Source organism: Typopeltis vanoorti, chromosome 6 (assembly GCF_054136105.1).
Source record: "Typopeltis vanoorti isolate ZY-2024b chromosome 6, IOZ_Tvanoo_1.0, whole genome shotgun sequence".
Taxonomy (NCBI): domain Eukaryota; kingdom Metazoa; phylum Arthropoda; class Arachnida; order Uropygi; family Thelyphonidae; genus Typopeltis; species Typopeltis vanoorti.
In genome coordinates this window covers 37351510-37370850 of record NC_143554.1, presented here as the reverse complement: position 1 = coordinate 37370850, position 19341 = coordinate 37351510, and the positions used below count along the sequence as shown (strand labels likewise).

General features: G+C 37.0%; 1 protein-coding gene across 1 annotated transcript in view; it reads right to left on the bottom strand.

The window, feature by feature from the left end:
- LOC150105385 (DDB1- and CUL4-associated factor 17-like) overlaps nt 1–19341 on the bottom strand; it is a 108522-nt gene that overhangs the window by 73094 nt on the left and 16087 nt on the right. The gene's annotated exons all lie outside the window — the stretch shown is intronic.

The window sequence follows — 19341 nt, the reverse complement described above, 5'->3', positions numbered from 1 at the left end:
AAATTAAACAAAATGGTCAAGGGCACTGACAATTCTTTAGCCACTTCACGTACGACACAAGCTGGTATTCCATCCAACCCACAGATGTATTGACATTGAGGTTCTGTAATAGACTAGTTACCTCTACTTCATTCATCATAATAATTCCAGTATAAGCTGTTGGTTCTTCCATTCCTGCAATGTACAAATAAGTGTGTGTCCAGTTCCCCATTTTGATATTTGCCCACATCACTCTACTTGATATTGCCTGCCATTCAAGATTAACCTCATATTTAGTGTTCAATATTATAGCTACACCTATAGCTACATATACAGTGTGTGACCATGGCAATTAAGCAAGGTGAAAGCGTGGATGAGATGATTGTGATTGTGGGCACGAATAGCTTGAGAAGCAGTGCGAATCAGGTGGCAAGAGATCTGAGGTTATACAGAAGACTGAGAGAGGGATGATACGTATCATAATGCAGAGTTGCAGAGAATAGCATCAATAATGATAGTATAGTAACCAAAATATATCAAAAGAGAGGCTTGGAATATGCGGATGCTTGGAGGGCATCTGACAACAGAAAGGAAATATATGAGAGAGAGAGAGCTTGCATTTGAATGAGGAAGGACAGCATCTGGAGAGAATGCTGTTCTCTGAACAAGTCACTGAGTCAACACAGGGAAACTAGATTATCAAGGTGAATTGTGATAGAGGTGGCCTCTTGTGAGAATAGGTGCTTGGAAGAAGAGGGAATTGGGTAATGATGAATCCAGTGGAGTCTAGAGGGGATGATGATAGATATAGAAACAGTGGTAATGCCTTGATTCTTTATACCAATGCCAAGAGTATCCAGAATAAAGGAAATCAATTGGTGGCACCAACAACGTCAGCCTGTCCAAAGATTACTGGAATATCTGAGATGTGGTTGACGGAAGATGATATACTGACAGGAATAGAAGTAGCAGGGTATAGCATGTTTCGACAGGATAGGAAGGAAAATTACAGTGGTGAAATACTGCTCATGATAAGCGATTACTTGTGTCCTCACAGAGTGGAGGATTTTGAGGGCAATGGCATGAATGGTTTTGAAAGCATATGGTGTGAGGTAGAGATGGGCAGGACAGGATATTTAGTGGGGTGTTGCTACAAGCCAGGGAGCATAGAGGGTGAAGAGCAGGAGATGTTTACACAGTTAAGCTCGGCAAGTGCAAGAAGAATTATTGTTATGGAAGATTTTAACTACAGCAGTATAAATTGGGAAGAGGAAACTACATGTAGTAATAAGGGCATGGAATTTCCAGAATTCTTGAGGGACAAATGTCTTAGGCAACATGTAGTAGAAGGAACATGAGGTTCAAGAGCTTTGGATTTGGTCACAGCATCAGAAGAGCTGATTATACTGAGATGACATCTCTGCCCCCAGTTGGAGAGAGAGAGTGACCATGTAGTTTTCACTCGGAAGATGAATAGACATACAGGAGTATCAAAGAGAAAGGAATGTATGTTGAATTATAAGGCAGGTGATTATGATAGTCTTAGATATCAACTTGAGGCAGTTCAATGGAAGGACAAGATATCAGTGCTTGGGAACTTGTGAAGGAATGTTTATTAGCAGCAATAGCAAGCTGTATACCACAAGTGAAGAAGAAGAGAACATAATTTGGTGTAAAGTGGATTACAAACAATATCAAACAGGAACTGCAGGTAAAAAAGAAGCTATGGATATAAGGAGAGGATGGAAAGCAGATGCATGAAGAATATAAGACTCAGGCCTGGAGAGTGACTACTATGGTAAAAAAGGCAAAAATGGAATATGAGAAGAGATTGGCCCTGAGATCCAAAGAAAATTCTAGGTGATTTTTTTTTCACTATGTGGCCAGTAGGAGGAGAAATGATTGTGGACAATAACATTGTTGAAAAAAATGGGAACAGAGTGACTGATGTAAAGAGTATAGTGGTGTTGTTCAATGAACGCTTTATTGGGATATTTCCCTGGAGAAGTAGGTTTTAATACGGGGGGGGGGATAGGCAGATTCGAGGTTTAGAAGTGCAAGAAGAGAGTGTGTGTTTCAAATGCTGAGTACTCTGGATGCCAATAAAGAAATAGTACTGGATGGGTTTTTCAGAGAATGTGCTAAAGAACTGATAGCTCCGTTGACTTACCTGGCTTTTCAATGAAAGTCTGGCCAAGGAGTGGAAGAAGAGTAAGATAGTGCCATTGCATAAAGGTGGTAGCAGACTGGAAGTGTCAAACAATAGACCAATTTGTATTTCATCAGTAGTTGTTATGATCTTGGAGAAATTAGTGAGGGATCATTTACAGCATTGGACAGATGAAGGTAATGTTATCTGCAAGAGTCAGCATGGATTTGTTAAGGGGCACTCTTGTTTTAGTAATATGACTGCCTTTTATAATAAAGTAACAAGAGTGGTTGATGAGGGAAAGGCATATTCTGCCATTTTTTGGATTTTACAGATGGATTTGACAAGTTACCACATGGTAAGCTAATATTTAAGTTGCAGCACATGGGTTTAGATGTCAGGTTAGTGAACTAGATTCAGGACTAGCTATCTGACAGGTATCAGAGAGTTGTGTATGGGGAGGAGGGGGAGCAGTATCAAGAAGGCAGACGGTTACAAGTGAGGTCCCACAGTGCTCAGTACTGGAACCTGTATTGTTTAACCTTTATATCAATGACACTGTCAATGAATTGCAAGAGGATATTCACTTGTTTGCAGATGATGATGTGAAGATGGGAAGGGTTATTATTAATAATGCAGATGTGTTAGCCCTGCAAGAGAATTTGAATAAACTGAACAGATGGGCAAATTAATGAAGGGGGGTTATCAGTTTATTTAATTCAGCTAAATATGAAGTCTTGAAGTTTGGGATACATCGATGAGAGGCTGCATACTCCGTTGGAGGAAGTAGGGGAGGTAAGGAATGTGTGCGTGTGTGTGTGTGTGGTGGTGGTGGTGGTTGGGAAATGACTGATAGAAACCTGAAATTCAGGTAACATATTGCAAAGGTGGTGAAGGTAATTCAGAGGATTGAGGCAATAATGAGAAGGATACTGACCTGCAATGATAAAAGAGTTGTCATTCCATTATATAAAGCCCTGATCAGACCACACCTGAACTAATGTGCTCAAATTTTGTCCCCAAGATTTGAAGGGGATAAATTAACTGTGGAAAGAGAAGATGGCATCAGGACTGTACAATGTTAGTTATGAAGATAGGCTGAGGAATTCAGAGTTTAGTAGATAGAAAAAGGAGAGGTTATATGATTGAGACTTAAACTGTTGAGAGGTAGTTACAGGGTTGACACTGTGGAGTTCTTTTGTTTGGTGAAACAGAGGGAAGAGGAAGGACAAGGGGGGCCATCCCTGGAAGTTACGAAAGGAAGTTGTGAGCAAGAGGATAAGGAGTGGTTTCTTAATGTCGAGGGTGGTAGAACCATGGAATGCATTGCCCGATAGAGCAGTGAGAGCATGTCAATGAGTTCAAGGAGTGGTGTGATAGACTGTGTTTTCTATGGTGTGCCTCCCATGATGAGTCTTGTGACTCCATGGGGGCCTGAATCATAATAATAACAATAACGAGTAGGCTACTTATATACAGAGGCTGTTAAGGTAGCACCTTAGTATCGATGTCAGCTGCTGATCTCAGGGTCAGGATGTTGGGCTCTGGTCCTCGCATACACTCAACTCTCACTTGTGGCTCCAAGAAGTTGGTAGTGCACACCAGCGGCCACACCCCGGTAAACCGTCTCGGTTGGCAGACTAAACTAAGTGAGGGTATCAGCAATATAGAATGCTGTAAATAGGGAATGTCACCCCTTATGTGCACGAAGTCTGGAATGGCCAAGATGGCAGAAGAATTAACACTGACTGATCAATGGCATCAAGGGCATGACAGCAAGATGTGCGACACATCAAGGGCACACTCCTGACATCTAAGGGACTTGTGGCCAGCCGTTGTGGAAGAGATCGGAGCCTCACCACGTATTTATCCATTGTCAACCATGAAACACACCATGTCACAATATGAAATTAGAGATGTGGTTGAGACCCCTGCAACCATCAGCCCAGCTACAGGGAAGAAGAGCTTGAAACTGGAAATTGTAAGACAAGAACTACTAAGGTAGTGTATGAAGATAATATCCCAAACCGTCCAGGGAGGATATTCTCAGGTATCCTCCCTGGAAAGTCAGAAAATCAGGAACAATCTCGTGAAAATAGTAACATGGAACGTCAGAACACTCTACGAGGCAGGCAAATTAGAAACCTACTCCAGGAATTAGAAGTGATGAAGGTCAATTTTGCAGGTATCAGTGAAGTGAGGTGGACAGATACAGGCATAATAAGAAAAAAAAAAAAATCACACTATAATCTACTCTGGCAGTGACTTACACCTTAATGGAGTAGTGCTTGTCCTAAGTAATAGAATTGCAAAATCTCTACAGGGATATTGGCCCATAAATGACAGAATCATAACAGCCAAAATAACTGCACAACCATTCAACCTGTATATTATCCAAGCATATGCACCAATCCAAGATCACCCAGACGAAGAGTTGGAACAATTTTATGAAGACATCTAAACTGCAATCTCCAGTGCTAAGTCAGATAATGTTATTATACTGATGGGTGACCTAAATGCAAAAGTGGGCTCAGATAAAATCTCATTTTGCATGGGAAACCAAGGGCTTGGAATCAGAAATGAAAGAGGTGAAAGATTAATTCAAGTCTGTGAAACCAATGACCTAATAATTGCCAACACACTGTTTAAACATCCTCCCAGAAGACATCTATAGAAACCAAATTGACTATATAATAACAAGCAAAAGATTCCGAAATGCAATAACACAAACATATCCTGGAGCAGACATAGGATCAGACCAGAACCCAGTGATTGCAAAAATCAAAATAAAACTTAAAATACCAAGCCAACCATTCATGAGAGAAACTTATAATTCAGACTCACTTAACAACCAAGATGACTGCTTTATAAAAGAATTCACAAAATCCCTTAACAAGTCTGACACCACAACTCACAGAGAAAATAGAACGCCAATTGATGAAATTAACATGAGCTGGCAAACATTGAAGAATAGCATCAATGAAGCAGCCAAAAATACACTTCCACAATTAAAAAGGAAAAGGAATAAACCTTGGATGGATGAAAAAATACTGATGTTGATGGAAAAAAGAAAAAAGTTAAAGAACAAAACTGAATATAAAAGCATGAATAAAGAAATAAAAAAAGAATGCAGGAAAGCCAAAGAGGAATGGATTAAATATAAATGTATAGATATAGAAAACCTTGATAGAAAACACAGAAGCAGAGAAATGCATGAAAAGATCAAAAGAATGATAAGCAGGACAAATACAGCAAACCATGCAAGTGTCATTAGAGACTCAAGACCATATTCTAATGGATAAAAAAGAAATCATGGAAAGATGGACTGAATACGCAAGGAAATTATATGAACAACAAAGAAATGATATTCCCGAACAGACTGATTTAGGACCATCCATTTTACTCTGTGAAGTTGAAAATGCTGTCAGAAAACTAAAACCACATAAAGCTGCAGGAATAGATAACATCTTGGCAGAATGGTTGAGGGCACTCGATGAGGGAGGACCGAAATTTCTAACAAAATTATGCAATAAAATATACGAGACTGGATTTCTACCCAACGATATTAATCACTCAATTTTCGTTCCAATTCCCAAAAAACCAAATGCTACAAGATGTGAAGAGTTCAGAACAATCAGCCTCATAAGTCAAGTATCAAAAGTCCTCCTATACGTTATTCTTGAAAGAAATAAAAGAAAAATAAACATAGAAATAAATGATACACAAAGTGGCTTCAAGGAAAATGTAGGTACAAGAGAAGGTATTTTCAACATCAGAACCATCACAGAAAGATATCTAGAAAAATAAAAAGATGTGTACCTCTGCTTCATAGATTACAAAAAGGCATTTGACAATGTCCAACATGAACAATTAATTGAAATCCTTTCAAAAATAGGCATGGATGGAAAAGACATTAGGCTATTAACTAATCTTTACTCGGAACAGACTGCATCTTTAAGAATAAATAGAGAGACCTCAGAAGAATTCCAAGTTCAGAAAGGTGTGAGAAAAGGCTGTGTCTTTTCTCCAATCCTCTTTAACCTACACACAGAAGAAATATTTAATAAAATTAGTAATCTCAAAGGAATCACTGTAGGGGGCAGAAATATTAATAACCTAAGATATGCAGATGACACGGTTCTTCTAGCGGAAAACAAATATGACCTCAAAACTCTTATAGACGAAACCCTCAAGTATAGCGAACAGTATGGCCTCAGTTTCAACTTTAAAAAGACAAAAATCATGATAATTTCAAGAAAAAAGAAAATACCAAAAATATGCATCGATATAAAAGGAAATAAATTAGAACAGGTGCAAAAATACATATACCTCAGACACTTGATCACAGAGAATGGCAGGACAGAAGATGAAATTAGAATGAAATCGCAAGGTCAACTTTCACAAGTATGAAAAATCTACTAACATCTAGAGAATTAAATCTGAAAACAAGACTAAGAATCTCCAAATGCTACATATGGTCTACATCAGGAGTCGCCAAAGTTATTTGCCCGTCGATCCCTTCAAGCGTTTCTTGACTTTTTATCGATCCTTATATTTTACTATTACGTAATTATAATAGGACAAGCAAAAAAAGATGCTTATGTGAGTTTTTAGATTGTTTATTTTATAGTTACAGTATTTATTGTATGTATAATATAGTATATATTATTATATTACTATCACTAGTAATATCACTGGTATTACTAGTGATATTGATAAACTACTGGTATTAATATCACTGATATTACTACCAGCGCTGCTCAACTCTTCAACATAGAGAAGTTTAGTTCGTGAATGAATAACGATTGAATTATAATATGTATGTTGATGAATTTTAGAACATTAACTCTCACTTGTATGTTGATGTGCAAAAATGAGACTGGGATCGAATACTTGTAAGTATCAGTAAATAAGAACCACGCACGTGTTGCAATCTCGCTCCCACTGCGCCGGCCGGCAGGAACCACCAACATCTGTTTATCGGTAAATACATCATTTTGGCCTACTTGATTGGCCTCAGTAACTATTTTCATGACCTTACTCCATCTTACAGTTCCTATTCATGGACCTGTAAGATGGAGGTACTGATCACACGATTCACTCTTAATTGCGTTGTCATTACCTCCATGTATTTTGTCATGTAGGTAATCCAAGTTAACCGAATTAAATATTACCCATACAATGATGTCTTATATTTTTCTGTCAACCCCCAATCGACCCCTAACAATGTCATATCGACCCCAGGGGGGGTCGATATCGACCCCTTTGGCGACCACTGGTCTACATTATTATATGGAGTACAGACATGGACACTCTCCAATCTGAGTGTGAAAAAACTGGAGGCCTTTGAAATGTGGATGCTGTGAAGAATTATGAGAATATCATGGAAAAAAAAAAAAAGGCAAATGAAGAGGTACTAGAGATGGCAGGCGTCAACAGGAGCCTGATGAAAGAAATTAAAAAGAGAAAAGTCAGATATTTTGGACATATTCTGAGACATAACTGCCTACAAAGAACAGTTCTCGAAGGAACTGTTGAGGGAAAGAGAAGAAGATAAAAACTGGAGTGGATGAAAAATATAGAGGACTGGACCTATCTCTCATATGAGGAATGCAGCAGAGAGGCACAGAATAGGACATGGTGGAGACACATGGTAGTAAATCTCCTGGAGGGAGAAGACACCTGACAGGACAGGACTATCCCATAATGCAAAACACACTTCCAATCAGCATAGCAATATACACATATGGCCAGTCGAGTGGTTAGTGTACCTTCTCTCCAACCAACAGGTAACGGGTTCAAATCCTACCGTTGACACCAATGTTTGTGATTGTCTTTAGGTGGAAAATGAATTTCATCGCCCAGTGTGAGATCACTGCTCTGCTTACTGGAGGCCTGGAGTGGCTGAAAAGGTTCCATGTTTGGTCTCCACAGCAGGGTTTCTGGTAACCATGTAAAAATTCAGGGACCATGTAAAAATAAAGAAAAAATTACCAAAAAATATATGACTTGATAAAAAATGGAAAAAAAAATCTTTAGCCCACCCACAGTACAAATGCACTATAGGTTTAGTCAAAGTTTTGGGGGTGGTCTTCTTCTCTGAGTGCCATCTATCAAAGGTCAGTGACCACCTTGGAAAATTCTGAGCAATCCTCAGCTACTCTGAACAGTCAGTCCCTCAGAGCTCATGTCAGTCCACTGTCTGATTTTGTGGGTGGTCTTCTTCTCTGAGTGCCATCTATCAAAGGTCAGTGACCACCTTGGAAAATTCTGAGCGATCCTCAGCTGCTCTGAACAGTCAGTCCCTCAGAGCTCATGTCAGTCCACTGTCTGATTCGTCTGCCAGAAAAGATTTTCTTCATCTTCCATTTATCTTCCCTTTTATAACCAATAAAAGTATCTTATATTTTTCATTACGAAGTAGGTGAAAAAGATTTGCAGTTTTTCTTCTTTTCATGGTGTCTAAAAAGTTTATGTGATTTCCCCATTTGTTCCAGTACTTCTTAATTGGATGTTTTTGCTGTCCATGGGATTTTTAACATTTGTCTCTATAACCACATCTCAAAGACTTCAAGTTTTTTTTATCAACAGACTATACATAGCATTTAGCCATGTGTACTCTAAACTCTAAATTTAAATTGCAGTTACACAGTGGTGATTTCAACAGGAGAAATTTTTTCTTGACATTTCAATTCTAACTTTTATTTTCATATCTGGATTGCATTCTTCATTTAACCAGCATCCCAGATATTTAAATTTTGTCACTCTTTCTATTTGTTTCCCGTTTAAAGAAAGTACTGAATTAAGAATTGGTTTCTTGCTTATGACCATGAATTTAGTTTTGGTGATATTTATTCTTAATCCCAGTTTTTCATTCTTCACTTCGTTCACTAGTTCGAGAGGATTCTAAAGATCCCGAATACTGTCAGTCAGGAGAGCTATGTCATCACTATATTGGATGTTATTGATGATTTCACCATTTCCATTAATCCCCTTCTCTCTTCCTTTTAGGATATTTTGGAATACTGCTTCTGAGTATATGTTAAAAAGTTTTTTTTTTTTGTTTTTTTTTTTAATAATTCAATCATTTTAGTATGTTGGACTTTGTCAAATGCTTTCTCGGAGTCAATGAAGCAAATGAATGTTTTGGTCACTACATTTTTGGAATAAGATCTGAGAACAAAAGAGCCTCTCTCTCTCTCGTTCCCAAACTGCTTCTAAAACCAAATTGGGTATCACTGATGGTGTCTTCACATTTTTTTGTACATTCCTTTTTGAATTATTGTCAGAAACATTTTGAGAATGACTCATTTTTTGATGACTCATTAGACTGATCATTCTACAGTTATTAAAATTTTTGCATTTGTTTGTTTTTAAGGTATCATGATGAAAAAAATTATGTGGTAACCACATAAAAATAACAATAATAAATAAATAAATCTGAAAGGAACTGTGCTTTGCATTACAGAATTCTGAAGCAATTGATGTGAAATTAACAGTTTCTCTATTCAGATAGCTTAGTAATGAAGATAACTTATGTGCAAACTCTGTTAACCAGCAGTTGGGTAAAGGATTAAATAATATAATTTCTTAGCAAGTATAATTTATTTTGTAAACAAGTGAAAAAAAAATTCCTACCATCTCTGATCCAGAGTATTTTAAGGTGGTACACATTTTAGCTAGCTGTATATGGATAATATATGATTCCTGCATTAATTCAACACTGATATATTTCTGAATCAGACCCACAGAAGAGACCTCAATAAAAGTTCCCATAATGCACAGCAATAGACACGCTCAAAAGGAAGTGTACTTTGCATTATCATTATTATAGGACAGTGGTGTTCAACCTTTTTTACTACGCGAGCTACTTTTCTATAAAAAGTTATTCGCCGATCTACTCTCTTAAATAAAAGTTATTCGGCGATCTATTCTCTTATATAGATCATGTTCCCCCAACCTGATATCTGATTACGCACAAATAAACAACTAAAAACTTTATTTGCGTATTTAAAAATTTATTCATTAATTTTAATACAACAAATATTTTAATACAAAAAAAAAAAAAAAATATATTGGAATAAAATATTTATTTCTCTATTTTGGAAAACCAAAGTTAGAAAAAACAAACTCACAAATTACAGGAAATGCTGGTTGATTAAAAAAAAATTTTCAAAATTTTCATAGTCAAGTTGATATGAAGAAGTGGCCAATTGCAGACAATCATCCAAACGATCATTTGTAATTTGGTTTCTTAATTGATTTTTTATGACAGTCATATTTGAAAAAGCGGATGCTGACGAGTATGACGATCCGATACATGACAGAATTTTTCGCGCAATATCAGTTAATATTGGGAATTTTTCATGTGCATACTTCCAAATGACTTCATTGTTTATTGATTTTAAATGTAAACTATTCTGAATGTTTATTATCTCAAGTTCTACTTCAGTTTGGTTTATATCAAACAGCCCACTAAATTTATTTGAAATTTCTGTGATGTTCAAGTTTTTTTTCTTGAAATGGATTATTGATAAAAAGATGCAATCATTTCAGTTTTATTAAAATCTTTAAATCTTGAATTTATTTCTTCCTCAAATAATTCCATTTCATGAATAAATTCTTTTAAATCTTAGCAAGGCATTTCTTGATTTTTTCAAACAATTTTAATAAATATAGGTGATGTCTAAATTCACTCTCATTTATATTTTTCTTTAATAAAAGTAAGTATTGTTGGAAAGTTTTTATTGAACTTAACATGTCAATTAACTTTTTATCTCTACCTTGTAACTCTAAATTTAAATTGCTTAATTTCTTACAGAAATCTACTAAAAATGATAAGTGTAACAACAATCTTTTATCACTCAATTGTGGATAAATATCTCCTTTTTCATCAAGAAAAATTTTTATATCGTTAATAAATACAAGAAATCTTTCTAAAAATTGACTTCTGCTGAGCCAGCGAACATTATTGTACAACAGAAGTTCCCTATCATCATCATCCTGAAATTTAAATAACAGCCGTTGCAGAGCTTTTCCTTGAACAGAATTTACAATTTTAAATAATGTAATATACAAAACAACTTTTGTGTTTAATCTTTTACTACACAGTAATTGTTGGTGAATAGTACAGTGGTACGTTAAAAATTCTGGATATTTGTCATCATTTTTACATAATGAAATGAAGCCTGATTTATTACCTATCATTGCAGGACCGCCATCAATAGTAATAGACACAAGCTTGTGTTGTTTCACAAATTCATCAAATGCCGAAAAAATGTCTTCTCCCCTAGTCCTTCCCAATAATGGTATAATTTTCAAAAGTTCTTCTTTACTTGAATAATCTTGAAATACATTCGAATAAATACCATTAACTGAGCAATATCAGTGAAGTCGTTTGATTCATCAAATTGTAATGAAAACACAACACATTGGTGAATGTCTGACATTAACCTGGCCTGGAAACTTTTCTCCGGCAACTGGAATTCTTCCTTTCGGCAATTTGAAACCTTGTCTGTGGCCTAGAAGTAGTCTCTCTAGCGACATCTCGACCCTAGAAGCTCCTTTCCGGAAGCGGGAAACTTAAAGCAAAGTGGATCTGGGCAGTCTCTCTGACGGCAACTCTGGACCGGACGGCCTCCTCTCTGACAGCAATTCTGGAACAGGGACCCCTTCTGCTTGCTTCAGTCCCTTTTTATTAGGCCTTCTCTGAGACCTCACATGAAGTTTGGCAACCCCCAAAGAATCAGTATGAGTCTTTCATCTTAAGTTTCAAGTTCGGCATGCATTTTGTTCTCCTCCGTTTTCTTTTGATTGTAAGTTGCTGGCCATCGGAAAGTTGTTTGAACTATTTCTGACTGACTTTGGAGATGTTTACACTTAGAGCCTGCAAGCCTTTTTCATACATACAAGTTTCAATAACAATCTTTCTAATGCCACCATGTACAGCTTCAGCGACAAAAACATTGCCTTTGTTTTTAACACTCTAACATGTTCTTATTAAAGCAGTATATACAGTTAGCTTCAAAAGTTATTTACAAAAACATCTAATACAAACTATACCAAGACAAACAAAGTTTATTTTTTTACAATATTCACATGGGACTTAACCTAAGCAAAAAATCGATGTAATGTTTTTTTATTATTATTATTATTATTTCGGGCGACTCCAGGGAGTCCTTAGACTCGTCGAGGGAGGCCCTAAACATCATGTCCACACAACTATATGACATTCTCACAGTATCTATCATACCTTGCCTTGAACTCGCTCACCATCATAGCACTCACAACAGACTCTGGCAGTTTATTCCACTCATTTACCACTCTAAAAGTAAAGAACCCAGCTCTAACACCCCTGCTAACCACACTCTTGCCCAGCCTCCATGGGTGTCCCCTAGTTCTCCCACCACCAGTCCTGATCTCAAAAATATCCTCTGAATTAATCCTATAGAATCCCTTTAGCAATTTGAATGTCTCAATCATATCTCCCCTTTTCCGCCTAACAACTAGTTTCTGTAACAACAGGTCTATGGAATGAACTCATATGGTTCATTCCATAGACCTGCTATCATCTTAGTCACTCGCCTCTGGATCCTCTTCACCTCCTCCCCATCAAGAAGGAACTGAGGTGACCAAATCTGGACACAGTAGTCGAGATGAGGTCTTATCAAGGCTCGGTACAGAGGTACAATAACTTGCTTGTCTCTGCTCGTCAAGGTATTTTTCAACAACCAAGTGAGTTGATGAGCTGATTTAGCTACTTTTGCAATGTGCCCCCTAAACTTCATCTCCCTATCGACCAACACTCCGAAGTCCCTGGCCTCATCAATCTCTTGGAGTACAGTTCCACCAATGTGGTATACTGCTGCTAATCTTTCCCCCCCCAAAATGCATAACCTTACATTTTGTCACATTAAATTGACATCCATTCTCCTCAGCCCAGAACTTCAATCTATCGAAGTCATCCTGCAAGACTTTGACATCTTCTGCATTCACTATCGCCCTACCCAACTTTGCATCATCAGCGAACAAATGAACTTTTCCTCTTAGATCCTTCCCTATATCGTTAATGAACAGATTAAACAGCAATGGTCCAAGAACAGAACCCTGCGGCACACCACTAGTCACAGGCCGTCTTTTGGACTCTACTCCTGAATAAACTACTCTTTGATATCTCTCCATCAACCACCCACCTATCCATCTCACCAACCCTATATCCATTCCCATATGTTGCAGTTTACGGATTAGAATTCCATGTGGCATACTGTCAAACGCCTCTGCCAGGTCCAGCAGTATCACTGTAAACCCATTTCCCTTATCCAGTTCAGCCATCACCTTGTTATAAAACTTGAGCAAGTTACTGAGGCATGATCTACCCTTCACAAAGCCATGCTCTCCCCTGTACAGTATCTCATTTTCATCAATCCATTCCTGTATTTTTCCCTTGACTACTTTCTCCAAGACCTTGACAATGACTCCTGATATGCTGATCGGTCGGTAATTTGCAACCATAGTCTTGGATCCTCCTTTATGCAGTGAAACTATTCTCCCCTCTTTCCACACCTACGGGACTAAACCAGACCCGACACTCAGATTAAACAACATGGTCAAGGGCACTGATAATTCCTTAGCCGCTTCATGCAAGACCTGTGCCGGTATACCATCCAATCCCACAGATGTATTCACATTAAGGTTCTGTAATAGACTATTCACCTCCACTTCATTCATCACAATTCCCATATAAACTAATGGTTCCTTCATTTTTTCAATGTCACCACCTGGATGATATGCTTTTGCAAAGTGCGTGCTCAGTAACTCCACTATATCGACTGATTCAGTGATCTCCTTACCATCGTCATTCCATAAAATCATTTTGCCGTGTATAGTTTTTTTCTTGCTTGCAGCATATTGAAAGAACTGTTTGGGATTCTCTTTTGCTTGCATAGCTAGTTTCCTTTCATAATCAGCTTTTGTTGTTTTCACCACACTCGTTACCCTTCTGGCCTGCACTTTATACCGTTCGTGTGCCTGCAGGTCACCCCTTTCTTTAAATTCCCTCCATAGTTGTTTCTTTTTTTGCAGCTCAAGCTTAATGGTGTTATTCATCCATTTAACCCCTACCTGTTTCACTATTCGGCCCTTAGGTATACAATCAGCCATAACCTCCTGTAAATGCTCTTTGACCACTTCCCATGCTCTATCGACGTTCAGTCTTTGCAGTTGTACATGCCATGGCACTGATCCAAGCAATCTCCTAAGCTTGTCATACCTGCCAGTACGGTAATTCCACATATACCCTGTCTTAATAGAAAATTCCACACCTTTAGCCACCTCCCAGGTCAAGACCTTCTGATCACTCTCACCAATGGGTGGCATGGTCATATTCATTACTGTCAAATTCTGAGATGCTATTACCAGGTCAAGCACTCTCAAACCCCTAGTATTTTCGATTACATGCTGTCTCAGATTGTTATCCCTTAATAATTGAATAAAATCCATTTCCTTCCTCACATGTGTCCTCTCCTCCTTCCAATCAATGTTACCATAGTTGAAATCCCCCATAATAATTACCCTCCTTCCACTCATTTCATCAATTTGTTTATGCATACTATCTCCACCATCTATTCCATCATCTGGTCTATAGCAGCACCCAACTGTATATTTTATTCTGCCAGTCTCAATCTCATGCTAAATAGCCTCAAATGAGCTCCTTTCACTATCCTGCGATACAACCAATTCTCCTTGGCTGCAGTTCATCAGCTATCGTCAATAACACCCCTCCTCCCATTTTATTCTCTCTGTCCCTCCTAAACACACTTTAACCTACACATTCTATCCCACTAACTATATCATCTTCCATCAGCAATGTTTCATTAATGCCAATAACCTGTGGCCAGGAAGAGCCAATCAAGGCCAAAAATTCTTCCTTCTTCTTCCTAATACTCCTGGCATTAGTATACATGAAATGCAGTGATCCCTTTGTCCCACCCCGATCTTGATGCGTTATTCTAAATGTCCCATTCCCATTTTTTGTCCTTAGTGCTGGCTTGGGTACATTATATACATTCTTACACTCGACTGTCTCACTGATGTCTGCATATCCACTCCCCCCCCTTCCTCCTTGGTAGTTCTAGTTTCCCTGGTTCTGCACATCCATTTTCACTTCATTCAGCAACACTTTTTCCAGTCTCCGCACACCAAGTCCATTCAAAAAATGTGCTTTGGAATATTTAATACTTAAGCTAAAATTGAGTTTTTACACTTTGCTTATAATCGTAGTCACTCAGCTCTCTGTTTGACTTCCACTGATCCAAATTAATTCATTTATCTGGACTTATAAGAAAATTACCAATTTGACAATTTTAACGAAAAATAAATAAACAATAGCAGTACACTTAAAGCAAATTAAAAATAATACTAAATAATGATAAATAAAATATTATGTTTTCAGTTTTAATTAAATTTGTAAGTAAGGAGGAATACACAAGAAATCGACCAAAAATCGCTCCGCGATCGACGGAACACCCCTGTTATAGGATAATAAGGCAACTGGTGTGATGTCAACAGCCTCTATATAGAGGTAACCGAGTTATGATGATATTTCACGTGCAAACTTTGTTTGTTTATACTTTGTTAAAAGATTCCAAAGAATATAATTTCTTGGCAAGTAAAATTTACCTGCAATATTAATACTGCAGGTTTTAAGCTAAGGACCACTAAATACTGTATTTTTACTTTCCTCATGGACCATGTTGGTTCCTTGCTTCTACCCCTTAGGAACCGACTGTTTATTGCTTCACAATACTGCAATAATGACTTCTTCCAGCTTGCCTGCTTAATTTTACTATTCATCCATTTTTACACCTTTCTATTTAATTTTTTAACTCTTGGAATATGTTCAGAAAGTAAGACTATTTTTGAGGCATTCAGAACACCAAAATAGCAATGTGTTTCCTTTCCACCTATCTCCTGAAATTTCCAAAAATTACCCATCTTATAATTCGCACATCATATCCTCAGAGGAGTCCTCTTGTAGCTGGCACCCAGATAATTTCCTATGGTCATTTTTACTAACTAGAAACAAACTGGTGCTCTGATGCAAAGAGCAAATCCAATACTCCCAAATCTTCATATATTGTATGCTACCATACTGAGCCTCAAAAACATAAAAAATTCCTTTCTTTTCCACTAGATGTTATCTCTTCATTCCAGTCATCCAGTCTATCACCCTGCGGAGATAGCAGCTGATCTGACAGATACAAACAAATTGTTTTAATACAAATATTCTTACACATATCCAGTGTATAGCTCAGAGGTCATGACTAGCTGTGCATGCATATATTATGTGTGATATTCCGCACTGTTTATGCCGTCAGTTTGGTTTAACACGTGTTATGTAAAGGTGTGTGATATTTGATAGTAAATTGTATCTGAGAGATACTGCAAACTCCAATGTCAGTATAGTATTGGTTTAGTTTTTTTTTTTTATTTGCCGTTGAAAATGGCTAGAAAAATATATCGATTGGATAATCCATCAGATGTTGAAGAGATCCAGTGAATGTTACTCGAGTCCGATGATGAGAACGATAGAGTTGAATGCAAAGATGAAAGTGATTTAGATGATGATGATGATTATGTGAAAATTTGTTCAGAAGATTTGGATACCAAATAAGATATTTCTAGTGAAGAAAGTGAAGATGAATTAGACACGAATGAAGAGTATTTTCTTGGAAAGGATAAAGAATCAAAATGGAGGTAAAATCCAATAAGAAGCCAAATTAGAAGACAGCCACAGAATATTTTGTGTCAACTTCTGTTAGTTCAGCCAAACGCAAAAAAGGCCAAGACAGAACTTGAAACTGCTTTATCACAGATGATATTTTAGATCTAATTTTATTATATACAGATAAATACATCGATTCTATTTCAAACCAGTATTCAAGAGAAAGAGATGCTAAACGAATAGACAAAACAGAAAACACTGAAAGCATTTTTAGGCCTTTTATAACTGCAATATTGCATATTGCATATTGCATTTTATATTGCAACAATCAGCTAAAATTGCAGGATTTATGGACTACAGATAGTGGTGGGATTGAACTTTTTAGACTTATGATGTCTTTATGGAGATTTAGATTTATTCACAATTGTATCAGGTTTGATGACAAACTTACCCACTTAGAATGCCTGAAAGTTGACAAATTAGTGGTGAGAGACATTTTCTCACCATTTGTAGAAAATTGTAAATTATGCTACTCTATGGGACAGAATGTGACAATAGATGAAATGTGGGTTTAGACAACATTCCATCAAAGCCCAGTAAATATGGCATAAAAATTTTTGCTATGGTCGATTTGGAAGTATTTTACACAGGAAATCTTTAAATATATGCAGGTAAGCAGCTCGAAGGACCTTACTTGATTAGTAATAAACCAGTAGACATAATCAAGAGACTTGCAGAACCCATTTACACTTCAGGATGGAATATTACAGCTAATAATTGGTTCACTGATATAAATCTTATCGCTGACTTGAAAAAGAAGCGACTTTCATATGTAAGGTACCATTCGTAAGAATAAACCCCCACGTACCACCTGAATTGGTATCTCCTAAAAACAGGTACAAAAAATTCAACATATTTGCTTTTGGTGCAGATTGCACACTTGCAATCTGCACCAAAAGTTTTTCACCAACAATATTTACCCATAATGTGAACTATCAAGAATAGTGATCGGAGCTTGCTCCACCTTAGACATGAGTTGCCTCAGCTTGCACTACCTTTAGGGTCAGTTGCTGCAGTATCCAGGTATTTGCTTACGCTTGGAATCAGCGAACTTTATATAGTTTCTACTATATTCGGCATGAAACTCTTTGAGTTTTTTATTCAGCTAAGAAACGATATGGGATGTAATATCCCTTAACTTAAACAAGTCATATGTCGCCGAATTGAAGCCTTTGGCTCTTCATATATCTAATATTTTTGCAAGTGTTGTAAAAAGTATTTATGCCTTGAGCATAGCAATGACTGTTATGACCATTTTGTAAATCCAATTATTGAAGATTCTGATTCATTAATGTTAAATGCATTTGTTTAGTTTTATTTTCTTTCATTATTCATGTTTGCGTTATTTTGTATCAAAAATTTTTATTCTTTATATTTCTTTGTTCAATAATTTCTAGATTGTAACTGAAAATAAATAAACCATATTATATTTGCAGTGTTTTTTTTTTAAAGTTTTATCACATTTCAGCACTTACACGGCCTAAGCTGCAATTTTTTCAACTGCGAACTCCGCAGAGTTAATGATCACACTCTTTTAATTTGCTACATAATTAAACATTTCCCTGTCATCGCCTGTCATATTTCCTGGCTTACAAACAATCCACTAAATATCTCAATCCTATCCACACCTCATGCTGCAATGAAACCTACTGCCCTATTCTCCCCCATTCTATGCAGCTGTGGGAATAATCCAACTCTTTTTTTTTTTTTGAAATATGAATCCTATTCAAGAAAGAATGTGAACCCAGAGACTGCTCTAGAGACTATCCTACTCTGAAAGCTACACGTGGAACTCCGCCCCCCCCCTCAAGTCACTTTTGGCCTCTAATAAGCAGGGTAGCAAACTCACACTGAGCAATGAAATCTTCATTGCTCAGTGTGAATTTACAAACATCATTGACACAGCGGAATTTGAACTCACATTATGCTGATTGGAGAACAGAAATGGTATCCAGTCTGCCAAGCAGGATGGCAATGTTCCTAATTTCATTGAAAACACCATACTACTTAAATTACAAAAAATGTATGAAACAGATAATGAAATACCCACGAGTAGCATTGTATGGAAATTCTATTATTAGAATTGTGATAAATTCTATTATTAGAATTGTGATAAATTCTAATAATAGAATTTATAAAAATGACTTGACTGGGAACAAAGAGAAGGTTAAGATTGGATATCAGGAGGTTGTTGAGAAGGATAAAAGATAATAGTATGACAGTAAAAGTAGTCATTGTGTTACCCAGGTATGACAGTGGCGAGATGAGACAAGAGCAAGAATTATAAATGATATGTTGGCAGAAATGTGTGAAGGAAAAACAGTGCAGTTTGTTAATGTTTGGAATGAGTCTGAAGGAAGAATTGAACTGTATAAGAGTGATGGACTGCATATGAATAGTTTGGGTGTAAGTCGTTTGCAGAGACTGCTCC